Source organism: Convolutriloba macropyga, chromosome 4 (genome assembly GCF_964194025.1).
Source record: "Convolutriloba macropyga chromosome 4, txConMacr16.3, whole genome shotgun sequence".
Classification (NCBI taxonomy): Eukaryota; Metazoa; Xenacoelomorpha; order Acoela; family Convolutidae; genus Convolutriloba; species Convolutriloba macropyga.
In genome coordinates this window covers 62967552-62982863 of record NC_134471.1, presented here as the reverse complement: position 1 = coordinate 62982863, position 15312 = coordinate 62967552, and positions in this window count along the sequence as shown.

Sequence of the window (15312 nt, the reverse complement as noted above, 5' to 3'; positions counted from 1 at the left end):
TGGTAAACGTGGTACATGCCAAGCAAGAGCTGAAAACGCTAATTTCGGCAAAAGATTTTGGCCTAATTACAGACAGTTGTCTGAATTTTGAAGAGCACGTCAGGTAAACAGAATCGATCCAAAAAGCAACTGCTAATGGAAAAGCCCAGATTGGAAATGAAGTTTTTTCCGTCAAAGCAATGAAAGAATGGAAGGATCTAACGGAAGAAGTCAGCGGAAGCAATAGTGCGGACATTTTCCAGAATAGATTAGACCAACATTGGATAACGGAAAAAATTTAAAAAGTCACGTGTAAATAAAAACTTGGATATCCGTAGACTTCTCTCTCTCATCTTCAAGAGGAAATGACACCAACGACGAAAAAGCTGCTCGACAGGGGCGGATGCCTAACGATAAGAAACCTTAAACTGAACATGATTGGGGGAGTGTAGTATACGTTATCTGACTAGATAAAGGGGGGGTGGTTATTATGGTAAAGATCCCTCAATTTAGGTGTAATCTGAGCGAGGGAGGCCGGGGATGTAACAGCAGTTTAGCTAAAAAGAGTTAAAAGTCAATAAAAAATGTTAAATTGCTCGAAAGTTTGCGCAATAACTTAATAACTTGCACCGCCAGGAGACTCTACGAGACTCGTTTTCCTCTATAGGAGACTTCGGTTGTATTCAGGGCAGGCCTCAGAAACACTTTCAGGGAGATTTTTGACGATCTCTTTCCTTGGCTTGATCTGATGTTCAAACGATTCCAACCAAATCATTGCCGGAGCAACTGCAAGTGATGCTCCCATTGCTAAGTCATCCACCTGACAAACCATCTGTCGTTGCATTTAAAACAGACAATTGTCACAGCTAGCCTCAAGAATTTTGACATCTCTTGGGCGTGGTCACTAGAGTACGCGCTCCTCTAGCCTATTTCAATTGCTTCATTAACAGAGACGTTTGTATATAGGCTCTTCACATCCAAAGAAACAATGCTCTCATCGGAACCCAATTGGTTTTTTCTATGCATTGAGCGCTGATGTCTCAAAGTTAGAACCCAGTACTTTATCAAAGTGGCGTGAGGAATTTATTGAAACTGTAATAACTACTTCCCGGTATAGACATTACTGGGCTTAAAGGAATTCCGTTCTTGTACACTTTGCTAGACCATGCAGTCTCGCGGGTTGTGTTCCTGTTGAGGTTAGCATTCGATAAATATTGTTCGCTAAATAAAGAACTCTTCTTCTTATCAAGTGAAGCACTGTTGATGTCTTATTTGATCTTCAGAGCAATGTTATCCCAGCAGAGAGATCATCATTATTTTGATACTGGGAGCAATCACAGCCCGTTTTTTGTGATACAATTTCCTCTTCATCATACAAAATCCCGTGCCTTCATGAAAAGGTACAGTCACGATGTTGTTATCTATCAAAAAAAACTGTCACCTTCACGACACCTCTGTTGGCAGGTGTTCTTCTGACATTTTAGCGTACCATTTTGCAGAGGCTTCAATTTCACACAGCTTTCCACCATCGGTTCCGCTTTCCCGGAGCGAGCGGTCAATTTGTCTATTTCTCCCAAAAAGTGCACCTCATTGAAATAATCGCGGATTGGAATTTTGGGCCGTAACACAGAGATCTTTTACAAAGGTTGGTGAGCTACTGCCGTCAAGTATTCCAATGAAAACGAATTTTTTTCTTTAAAGGCCTGTCTTGACATACAGACAATTTTTTCAACTTGAGATCCAATCTTAGTTTACGTTCTAGTCTAAGTTTCCGGATAGATAAGCTTATCTTGAAGCCACAGAACCCAGCAATTTTTTGTTCAGAGCCCGACACATTTCACTCCTTTTTGGAACACGGAATTTTACAAGGTCCGTTATAACATCATTTCAAAATTTTCTCAAAATTTTTTGTCTGTTCCAGAAAAGCCTTCCGCTTTTCAGTTTTTGTCAGTACTCGTTTCAACCAACACAGTGGCAAGAGTGGCGCGAGGCGCAATAACTGTCGATGAAAACCGTTGATGGGGAAAAACACCCTTTCGTTATAGGATGGTCGGTTAACCGGGGAGCGGCAAATCAAGCCCTCAGGGCTCCATTCCAGGTCCACTGTTATTTGTCATTATCATTAATGACCTTCACGAAAAATGTATTAGATCAATATCCTACCTTTATGCCGACGAGAACAAGATGAACTCTAAGTGTATTTTCGATTTACAGTCTGATGTAAAAATTTGCCTGGAATGGTGTAACAAAAAAAATGGTTTTCAGTAACGCCAAATCGCCATTATTGTCGTAGGAACTTTTCAAAATATTTCTTATGATTTCTCTTCTAGCCAGATATTTTCTTCGGAGTCTCTTAAAGATCTGTGTATTTATATTTCAAATAATCTAGAATGGAGTCATAATATTGCTCGGAAATTGAAAACATGTTACTCCACTTACAAATAAACTAAGTGCCTCTACAAATTCGACTATATATCGCATAATTCTTCTACCAGTTCTACTATGCTTCTGAGGTGTGGCATCCTTCAAAATCTGACGATGGAAGCTGGAAAAAAATCAAAAACATATTTCGCGCTGGGCAGATACCTCTTCTGGATACGGTGATTGTCTGCTACTTAGGAAAACTTTTCCCGTGAAGCTTACTATCGAGCTGAAAGATTTTCTCAAGTTTAATAATCTGATTGAGAATTGTTATGATTTTCCTGTTGGAAAATACATCTCTACGCAAGATTGTGCACATTTTTTTTTCGACGCAATGATTATGCAGTTGTTGCTGCTCCGCCTACCAAAACTCATAAATGTAAACAAAACTATTTTATTCGTCATCGTATTTATGCAAACTATATTGAGAACCACAGCTCTATAGATATAACACGCGAACGAAAGATAATGAAGCCCGCAATCAAACACGAGTTCTTTGCAGTTTTCTCTATAATGCCCTCTGTGATTCCTTTTTCCGGCGGCGGCGGCCGTAAGACAGAGATCTTTGGGCCGTAAGACAGATATCTTTTTCAAAAGTTGGTAAGCTACTGCCGTCAAGTATTCCAATGAAATCGAATTTTTTTCTTTAAAGGCCTGTCTTGACATACAGACAATTTTTTCAACTTGAGATCCAATCTTAGTTTACGTTCTAGTCTAAGTTTCCGGATAGATAAGCTTATCTTGAAGCCACAGAACCCAGCAATTTTTTGTTCAGAGCCCGACACATTTCACTACTTTTTGGAACACGGAATTATACAAGGTCCGTTATAACATCATTTCCAACAGAGTTTCCTGGAAAACAAATCCTACCATTTCAATTCTCCCGCTTCTCAAAATTTTTTGTCTGTTCCAGAAAAGCCTTCCGCTTTTCAGTTTTTGTCAGTACTCGTTTCAACCAACACAAAGGCAAGAGTGGCGCGATGCGCAATAACTGTCGATGAAAACCGTTGATGGGGAAAAAGACCCTTTCGTTATAGGGTGGTCGGTTAACCGGGGAGCGGCAAATCAAGCCCTCAGGGCTCCATTCCAGGTCCACTGTTATTTGTCATTATCATTAATGACCTTCACGAAAAATGTATTAGATCAATATCCTACCTTTATGCCGACGAGAGCAAGATGAACTCGAAGTGTATTTTCGATTTACAGACTGATGTAAAAATTTGCCTGGAATGGTGTAACAAAAAAAATGGTTTTCAGTAACGCCAAATCGCCATTATTGTCGTAGGAATTTTTCAAAATATTTCATATGATTTCTCTTCTAGCCAGATATTTTCTTCGGAGTCTCTTAAAGATCTCTGTATTTATATTTCAAATAATCTTGAATGGAGTCATAATATTGCTCGAAAATTGAAAACATGTTACTCCACTTACAAACAAACTAAGTGCCTCTACAAATTCGACTATATATCGCATAATTCTTCTACCAGTTCTACTATGCTTCTGAGGTGTGGCATCCTTCAAAATCTGACGATGGAAGCTGGAAAAAAATCAAAAACATATTTCGCGCTGGGCAGATACCTCTTCTGGATACCGTGATTGTCTGCTACTTAGGAAAACTTTTCCCGTAAAGCTTACTATCGAGCTGAAAGATTTTAATTTACAAGGTCTGTTATAACATCATTTCCATCAGATTTTTCTGGAAAACAAATCCTACCATTTCAATTCTCCAGCTTCTCAGATTTTTTTGTCTGTTCCAGAAAAGCCTTCCGCTTTTCAGTTTTTCTCAGTACACGTTCCAACCAACACAGTGGCAAGAGTGGCGCGAGGGGCAATAACTGTCGATGAAAAACCGTTAATGAGGAAAAAGGCCCTTTCGTAATAGGGTAGACGGTTAACCGGGGAGCGGCAAGTCAAGTCCTCTGGGCTTCCTTCCTGGTCCATTGTTATTTGTCATTTTCATTAATGACCTTCCCGAAAAAAGTATTAGATCAATATTCTACCTTTATGCCGATGATAGCAAGATGAACTCAAAATGTATTTTGGATTTACACTCTGATGTAAAAACTTGCTTGGAAAGGTGTAACCAAAAAAATGGTTTTCAATGACGCCACAACGCCATTACTTGTCGTTGGAACTTTTCAAAATATTTTATATGATTTCTCTTCTAGCCAGATATTTTCGTCGGAGTCTCTTAAAGATCTGGGTATTTAGATTTCAAATAATCTGGAATGGAGTAATCATATTGCTCGGAAATTGAAAAAATGTTGCTCCACTTGCAATTAAATTAAGTTCCTCTACAAATTCGACTATGTATCGCATAATTCTTCTATCGGTTCTACTATGCTTCTGAGGTGTGGCATCCGTCAAAATCTGACGTTGAGAAGCTGGAAAAAATTCAAATACATACTTCGCGCTGGGCAGATACCTCTTCTGGATACGGTTATCGTCTGCTGCTTAGGAAAACTTATCTCGTGAAGCTTGCTATCGAGCTGAAAGATGTTATCAATTTTAACAATCTGATTAAGACATGTTGTGGTTTTTTCTGTTGGTAAATACATCTCTACGCAAGATTGCGCCCATTATTTTTTTCGACGCAATGATTATACAATTGTTGCTGCTCCGCCTACCAAAACACGTAAATGTAAACAAATTTTTTTTATTCGTCATTGTAATTATGCAAACTATATAGAGAACCACAGCTCTATAGATATAACACGCGAACGAAAGATAATGAAGCCCGCAATCAAACACGAGTTCTTTTTCAGTTTTCTCTATAATGCACCCTGTGATTCATTTTTCCGGCGGCGGCGGCGGCCGTAAGACAGAGATCTTTGAGCCGTAAGACAGATATCTTTTTCAAAAGTTGGTAAGCTACTGCCGTCAAGTATTCCAATGAAATCGAATTTTTTCTTTAAAGGCCTGTCTTGACATACAGACATTTTTTTCAACTTGACATCCAACCTTAATTTATGTTCTAGTCTAAGTTTCCGGATAGATAAACTTATGTTGAAGCCAAAAAACCGAGCAATTTTTGTTCAGAGCCCGATACATTTCACTCTTACTCATGTCGTCCCTTGCGTCAAGGATCGTTTTATTATTTCTTGTTTTGTTTAGTTCCGTATTAAGTAACCTGAGTTGAAAACCACGGATGCTTCGGCTTAATTAGAGAAAACATTATTTTTTGGCACACGGAATTTTACAAAGTCTGTTATACTATCATTTCCATCAGATTTTCCTGGAAAACAAATCCTACCATTTCAATTCTCCCGATTCTCAAATTTTCTCGTCTGTTCCAGAAAAGCCTTGCGCTTTTCAGTTTTTCTCAGTACACGTTTCAACCAACACAGTGGCAAGAGTGGCGCGAGGGGCAATAACTGTCGATGAAAAAGAGTTTATGGGGAAAAAGCCCTTTCGTTATAGGGTAATCGGTTAACCGGGGAGCGGCAAGTCAAGTCCTCAGGGCTCCTTTCCTGGTCCACTGTTATTTGTCATTTTCATTAATGACCTTCACGAAAAATGTATTAGATCAATATCCTACCTTTATGCCGATGATAGCAAGATGAAATCAAAGTGTATTTTGGATTTACATTCTGATGTAAAAACTTGCTTGGAATGGTGTAACCAAAAAAATGTTTTTCAATAACGCCACAACGCCATTACTTGTCGTTGGAACTTTTCAAAAATTTCCGTATGATTTCTCTTCTAGCCAGATATTTTCTTCGGAGTCTCTTAAATATCTGGGTATTTATATTTCAGATAATTTGGAATGGAGTCATCATATTGCTGGGAAATTGAAAACCTGTTGCTCCACTTGCAATTAAATTAAATGCCTATACAAATTCGACTATATATCGCATAAATCTTCTATCATTTCTACTATGCTTCTGAGTTGTGGCATCCTTCAAAATCTGACGTTTACAAGCTGGAAAAATTCAAAAACTTTTTTTGAGCTGGGAAAATACTTCTTTTGGATACGGTGATTGTCTTCTACATAGGAAAAAATTTCCCGTGAAGCTTGGTATCGAGCTGAAAGATGTTATCAAGTTTAATAATCTGATTGAGACATGTTATGATTTTCCTTTTGGAAAATTCATCTCTAAGCAAGATTGTGCCCATTATTCTTTTCGACGCAATGATTATACAGTTGTTGCTGCTCCGCCTACCAAAACACATAAATGTAAACAAAACTATTTTATTCGTCATCGTAATTATGCAAACTATATAGAGAACCAAAGCTCTCTAGATATAACACGCGAACAAAAGATAATCAAGCCCGCAATCAAACACGAGTTCTTTGCAGTTTTCTCTATAATGCCCTCTGTGATTCCTTTTTCCGGCGGCGGCGGCCGTAAGACAGAGATCTTTGGGCCGTAAGACAGATATCTTTTACAAAAGTTGGTAACCTATTGCCGTCAAGTATTCCAATGAAATCGAAATTTTTTTCTTTAAAGGCCTGTCTTGACGTACAGACACTTTTTTCAACTTGAGATCCAACTTTTGTTTATGTTCTAGTCTAAGTTTCCGGATGGATAAGCTTGAGTTGAAGCCAAAAAACAGAGCAATTTTTTGTTCAGAGCCCGATACATTTCACTCCTACTCATGTCGTCCCTTGCGTCAAGGATCGTTTTATTATTTCTTTTTTTGTTTAGTTTCGTATTAAGTAACCTAAATTGAAAACCCCGGATTGCTCGGCTTAATTAGAGAAAACATTATTTTTTGGAACACGGAATTTTTCAAGGTCTGTTATAACATCATTTCCATCATTGGCATCCTTCAAAATCTGACGTTTACATGCTGGAAAAAATTCAAAAACGATTTTCGCACTGGGAAGATACTTCTTCTGGATACGGTGATTGTCTGCTACTTTGGAAAACTTTTCCCGTGAAGCTTGCTATCGAGCTGAAAGATGTTATACAGTTTAATAATCTGATTGAGACATGTTATGATTTTCCTTTTGGAAAATACATCTCTGCGCAAGATTGTGCCCATTATTCTTTTCGACGCAATGATTATACAGTTGTTGCTGCTCCGCCTACCAAAACACATAAATGTAAACAAAACTATTTTTATTCGTCATTGTAATTATGCAAACTATATAGAGAACAACAGCTCTCTAGATATAACACGCGAACAAAAGGTAATCAAGCCCGCAATCAAACACGAGTTCTTTGCAGTTTTCTCTAAAATGAACCCTGTGATTTCTTTTTTCCGGCGGCGGCGGCGGCCGTAAGACAGAGCTCTTTGGACCGAAAGACAGACATCTTTGAAAAAAGTTGGAAAGCTACTGCCTTCAAGTATTCCAATGAAATGGAAATTTTTTCTTAAAGGCTAGTTCTACTCACCCACGATATTTGGGTCCACTACTAGACCGGTAGTGGTCATTTTTCCGTCCAAAAAATTTAAAGTTAAGGTCATATCTACAGCCGCTGATACGGACCACCTTTGCTCCATATAGCACGGAGGTCCGGCGCTGATACTGCTACTACCACTACTACTACTATACAACAGCTACTACTACTACTGATACTACTACTACTACTACTACTACTACTACTACTACTACTACTACTACTACTACTACTACTACTACTACTACTACTACTACTACTACTACTACTACTTTTACTACTACTACTACTCCTACTACTACTACTACTACTACTACTACTACTACTACTACTACTACTACTACTACTACTACTACTACTACTACTACTACTACTACTACTAATACTACTACTACTACTACTACTACTACTACTACTGATACTACTTCTACTACTACTACTACTACCACTACTACTACTAATACTACTACTGTGTAAACACTTAAATTCCATAAAGAAATAGAGGAACAATGACAAAAAGTACAAAGAAGTTAATAAAATGTATATAAGTTGAGCTTATTTGCGTTTTTTTAATCCAGGAAATGCTGTTCGACAAAACTACTACTACTACTACTACTACTACAACTACTACTACTACCACTACTACTACTACTACTACTACTACTACTACTACTACTACTACTACTACTACTACTACTACTACTACTACTATTACTACTACTACTACTACTACTACTACTACTTAGACGTTTAACGCCGCCGCTAGGATTTGGTCGGTAGTCGACGATCCTCGCGGGTAAAATTTATAGTTAGACCATCCATGCTAAAAAACAACGGAGATGCATAAGTGAACCGAACCGGAAGTTCGCATGACAGTCTTGGTCTCTAACGATCAGAAAACATTTTCTGAATACACACAGTTTCGGAAATCCGGTCTAGTGTAGCAGAACCCTAAGTAGTCGGGCATTTTCTGTTTTCGACGTTTCATACCGTGAAAATAATTTTTTTTTGAAAAGTAGGTTCTGAGTCGGTATTGGGTGTTGGGAAACCATTTTTTGTCATTGTGTTGTACTCCTTGTCTAGTATATCATCTGTTTTTGCGTTTTTAGATCAATCGTACTGGGAATTCAGGATTTGCAGGGTTTTGCCCATTAGCAGCAGGCTCCTCTCTCTTTGGGCAACCTTTAGTGTTTCCGTCTGTGCAATACATATTTCATATTTCAGAGTTGATTTGATGGATGATACAGTTTGTACCTTCACGCCGGAACCCCCCGCGCATGAAATTGTTTTGAAAAGCCATGATTATATTGAGACAACTGCCGAAGTTGCTGGCCCAAGCACGTCAGCTCCCACTACTAAAAGAAAGCGGTCCCAGCTAACAACACCAACGCCCAAGAAGAAGACGAGGAATTGTGAAAATCGGGAGAATGATAAGGACAGCCAGCTAGACTCGCAAATAAGTGCACACCGAACTCCGTATGGCCGCTTGATGTACAGTAAGTTTTTATTTAGTGAGATCAGACTTCTTAGCTATATATATATATATATACGGTATCCATTCTGAGTTTTTTTTAGCCGACCCGATATCAGAGGCTTCTGATCTTGACGAGATCCAACATTTGGATAGTCCCAGAGTGCATCGTGTGATAAAGAAGTCCCACTGTTATGTGTGCGGAAGGAAATTGGCCGATATGGCACAGCACTACCAAAAATCCCACTACAGGATGACGAAGAGTGTGAGACTGTATCTCTTGGATTGTAGGAGGCACTTTACTCGTTCCGGGTCATGTAAAGATCCTGTTTATGATTGCACTCTGTGCTTGCGTCGATTCGTGAACCAAACTGATCACAAAAAGAAGGGAGACGAGAGGAATAAGAAGACTAGCAGCAGCCTCCGTGATCACTTTGACAGTGATATAGTTCGTATCAACAACCCCAAGGACCCAGGAGAGATGCCTGAATTCATTCAAGACGAGTTAACTCAACTCAGAGAGCCAAAGGTGAATGGAGGAGTGCTCCTTGAGTATTTTGTGCGTGACCTAGTGAAGAAAGCTAGCAGAAAGAATAACAGCACGGACGCAGTTCATAAACGCGTGACAAAGACTTTTCAGCACCATCTTAATCGTTTGTGGGTTACCACCGGGCAGTTCAAGAGACATGACGAAGCAGCGAAATTTATTGACGAAATAAAGAAGAATGGGAACTACAAGGCTAGTAGTATGGTTCTTTTCATTGTCGTTCTCAAAAAGTACCTCAGGTACATAAAGCGAAACCAAAAACAGATAAGACTTCCGTATGACATTTGGGTTGATGTTCTGAGCGAAATTTCAAGTGATTACAGACACCAAATGAAGAAAGATCAAGTTTTGTTGATGAACAAGAAGAAGGAAGAGACCCCGACAGCAGATGAATGTGCATCGATGTTAAAGTGTGTCACGGACCACCTTGATAGTCCGACGTCTGATAAGTATTCATACAACTTGCTGAAGGGTCTGGTCTTCTTTTACTTTCACTCCTTATCCGGTACCAGACCTGGACCAATTCTCAACTTAAAATACGAACAGTGGGCATCAATGCGACTAGGCGAACCCGTGTACTCAACAGATCACAAGACAGGTGCTCAATTTGCTGTGAAATTCGAGCTCACCGTGCCCCAGGTCCCATGGTTCGAGAAAATGTTTTCCGCATTCAGGAAGGAGACCGGAATGGAGCCCTTGTACATATTTCCCACCATCCTTAACCAAAAAGAGAAGTCGATCGCACGTTTCGTGAAGGACTCGTTAACTGAAGTAGCACCGAAGTCCCTCCTCACTAAAAGTTTTAACCCGACATCAATGAGAAGAGTGTTATCAACTTACATGTATGGGCAAAAAGAAAAGAATCCACAACTCTACCAAGCACATTTAAATCAGACTGCGCACGAGGACAAGACGGAATCGAGACACTACGTGATGGACCTTATTAACACAGGGAAGGTGCTGCAAGAATATGGGAAGCTTTTTCGCATACCAACAGAGAGAATCAGAACCCTCCCCTCTAACGTAACGCCTGAAGAATTCGACGAGATGAACAGAGAGACCATCTATTTCAATTGTAGCGAGCCCGGTGACCCCATTTTCCCCCATTTGTACGAACAAAAGGCTGGACCAAGCGCTAGCAGAGAAGTGAGAGAGGACCTCAGTGATAATGAGTCGGATATGGATGAGGAGGACGTGACTGCTATGTTTGAGGTGGAAGCCCATGAACAACACGTCGACGCCATGGAAGATGACAGCGACCTAGAAGCAGAGGAAATGGGTAACTATCTTCGGTCTGATGGTGAGGGGGGATGAGGACGACGAAGAAGAATTTGACCCGCAGCAAGAAGATTTCTCAGACGTAGATGAGAATCTCTCGGTGTTTTCTTCCACTGTATCCACCAGAAAACTCCAGAGTGTGGTCCCGGACAGGAGGAGGAAGGAGTTTATTGCTAGTCTAAACAAATTCTCTGGTAGAAGTAATTGGAGAGCGGAGGAGAAAGGCCTACTTTTACTTTTTGCTCAAATAAAGACAACGCCGAATAAGCAGCAGATTTCGGCAACCATTCGTGAAAAACTGGGTAGAAATCCCCATAAAAACACCGTCAACAAGATCTATGACAAACTTAAAGCTCTAGTGAATCGGCTGGCCGAGTAAGAGACCTACAAACTTTAGTACTCAAACTGGTGAGACAGGACTTCATTGCTAATTTTGTTAAACTTCTTTTGTTTTATAGTGATGTTGATGTTGTGTTAAGCTTACTGTTGTTTTATTATCCTTGTTATGCAGTCTCAACTTTGTTTATTGTTTTAATTTGTTTTAGCTACTGTGTAGCCTATCTTTCGTTATATATACATTTATGTTACTCGGATTATGCATTTCAAAAACTGCTCTAGCAGTCGGGTCCGTGGCCCGTTTCAACCATGTTTCAAAGCCCATGTACATATAAAAGGATCAAGAGGAGACGTTAATTCAAATGTTGGGGCTACATCTTGTTTTCTATTGAGATCAGAATTAGAGACCAATATTTCAAGTGGATAAGTGCAAGAAGTGGGGTGACTACCCAGTAGTGGCTATCAGTAGGCTACGTGATCAATTTTTTGATGAATTTTTGTGTCAGGTGTCACTGTTATTACTGAGCACAGATTTCACTCAGAGGCTTGTAGAAACTTTTTATACTTTCTTGCAGTGTCCATACAGGTAGGTCGTAGCTCTAGACAGTGAAAAACATGTTGTGAATCAACAACATGTTGAAAATGAGAGAAGTTTTTATCTTCAATATTAGCAGTAGGCTCCTCTCTCTTTCCACAACCACCGCTATGTAGGTACCACAAATAATGATTTTAGATACCTAATTCCTATACTAGGATGTCTTTCTAGGCCAAAACAATGATATTGGTGCAAAAAAAGTCATCCAAAATGTAAATTGGGAATCTCACACACGTATGAGCACTAGCAGCGTGGTGTGCTCACCAACCTACTACTAAAAAGTTAGCCCATCTTTATAGCTTGAAATTTGAAAAAGCCGAAAACACAAATTGTAGTGGTGCTAGAGAGCTTTCAGAAAAACTTTAGATCACTTTCAAGAGCCTTAGGAATGTGCAGAAATCAGCCTATGAAAAAATATTATCACCCACGTCTGTGCTAAAAAGAGGTGTAGCAGCTAGGTCTGATCACCCACGATATTAGGGTCCACTACTAGGCCGGTAGTGGGCATTTTTCCGTCCGGCAAGTTAAATGTTAAGGTCTTATCTAATAGTAGCGATGTCGAGCTACCCTCCCAGCCAGGTTTCCGCTGTCTAGGGCCCCTAGTCTAGGCTCTGCACATAGGACGTAGTTGATCATACTGAGGAGCGGCGTCTGGGACAGCCGCTGATACGGACCCCCGCTGCTCCGAATAGCACGAAGGTCCCGCGCTACTACTACTACTACTACTACTACTACTACTACTACTACTACTACTACTACTACTACTACTACTACTACTGCTACTATTATTACTACTACTACTACTACCACTACTACTACTACTACTACTACTACTACTACTACTACTACTACTACTACTACTATTGCTACTACTACTATTACTACTACTACTACTACTACTACTACTACTACTACTACTACTACTACTACTTCTACTACTACTACTACTACTACTACTACTACTACTACTACTACTACTACTACTACCACTACTACTACTAATACTGTTTGAACATTCAAAATTCCATAAGAAATAAAGGAACAATGACAATAAGTACAAACAAGTTGATAAAATGTATATAAGTTGAGCTTATTTGCGTTTATCTAATCCAGGAAATGCTGTTTGACAAAACTACTACTACTACTACTACTACTACTACTACTACTACTACTACTACTACTACTACTACTACTACTACTACTACTACTACTACTACTACTACTACTACTACTACTACTACTACTACTACTACTACTACTACAACTACTACTACTACAACTACTACTACTACTACTACTACTACTACTACTACTACTACTTCTACTACTACTACTACTACTACTACTACTACTACTACTAATACTACTACTACTACTACTACTACTACTACTACTACTACTACTACTACTACTACTACTACTACTACTACTACTACTACTACTACTACTACTACTACTACTACTACTACAACTACTACTACTACTACTACTACTACTATTACTACTACTACCACTACTACTACTACTACTACTACTACTGTTTGAACACTTATATTCCATAAAGAAATAAAGGAACAATGACAATAAGTACAAACAAGTTATTAAAATGCATATAAGTTTGAGCTTATTTGGCTTTATTTAATCCAAGAAATGCTGTTCGACAAAACTGTTGAAGCGGGATTTAGACTCTCTTTTCGCTTTCTGTCGTAAGGTGATGTAGCTCATGTTGTTCCTTGAGCAATCTTCTTCAAGTTGATCCATCCACGCCTTCCGTTGACCCCCTGGAGCTCGTTTAGCATATCGATATTTTTCTGTCGGCTCCCAGGTGAAGGCTCGGAGCGATAGACGATCGTCATTCATCCTCAGGATATGGCCAAACCATGTCAACCGTTTAATCATGATCATTGCAGAAAGTGTCGACATACGTGATCTAGCCAGTACTTCTTAATTTGTCACCCTCTCCAGATATGAAAAACATAGTATCCTTCGCAGACAACTGGTGTGAAAACTCTCAAGTTTCCGTTGGGTTGATTTATTCATGGTCCACGTTTCAGAGCTATATAAGACCACTGATAACACGAGAGCTCTGTATGACTTGCATTTGAGGGGAATGCTAAGTTTTTTGCTCTTCCAAAGCTTCTGAAAGCTTGCAAATCGCTGTCTCCCTTCCGCCAGCTTGGCACTGATTTCCTTTAGGTCACCATGCAAGCTCGCGAAAGAACCGAGATACTTGAAAGCTTCTACATTTTCGAACTCCACTCCATCTCGTTCGTGAACATTGCAGGAGAAAATGCGAGATCTTCCAGCCTTTTCTCTGCCGCAGTATCGCGACTCGTGAATTCGTCGGCCTTTCACAGTTGCGAATTTCCTAATGCACTTCTGACAAGTGAGGCTTTTCTCTACCCCAACAAACTTTGACGCGCTGTCTTCGACCCTCTTCGAATTCTTAGACATGCAGAATCTGGCTTCATGGACTTTGCAGTGTCGAAGCGACTTTTACAACCTGAACATACACAACTATCGTCATCAGAGTCCGCAGATGATCTGTTATTTGCCGTAGACAATAGATCAGCAACCACTGACCTCTCGTCGCTGCTAACTGTCACCAGCTCAGCCTCCGCTGAACTTTTCAGTCTCAGTTTCTCACCAGCTAGTGTCTCGAACCAGCCCGCATTCTTCTTCTTGCCAACCAGCACCTCTCTGCCAATGAGTAGTCGGGACTGGTTTCCGGCCTCAATGAGAGTCCCAAAACGGCCGTTGCGGTTTCCTGTAAGAACTTCCACGTTCCTTTGAGCAATTGGTACACTGGCTCCGGGTTTTTCGCATTTAATACCCATATTCTTTGTCTTCCCAACATTGATCATTAGGCCAACAGCCTCGGCAAAAGTTTCAATTCTATGTAGATTTGCTTGAACTTCGGAATCAGAGACGCCCAATAGGTCAACATCATCGGCGAAGTCAAGATCAGCAACACAGCGTTCAATGTCGATTCCTCCTTGAACTGAATTAGCCAACACATAACTTATCACAAGACCAAAGAGAATAGGCGACCATACATCACCCTGACGAACACCAGTTTTTACGTCGAACATCTGGCCCTTCTCGCCCTCTGCCTTGACGCAGCACTTGAAGCCTTCGTAATTGTTGCGGATGACATTCACAACTTTTTGTGGGAGCCCGTAATGTTTCATTATCTTGTACAACATTTCGCGGACCACCAAATCGAATGCAGCGCGGAAGTCAATGAAACAAAAACTGACGTCCAATTGGAAGGCCATGCATTTCTCTAGTATTTGCCTCGACGCAAACAATTGGTCAGTGCAGCCCCTGCTTTTTC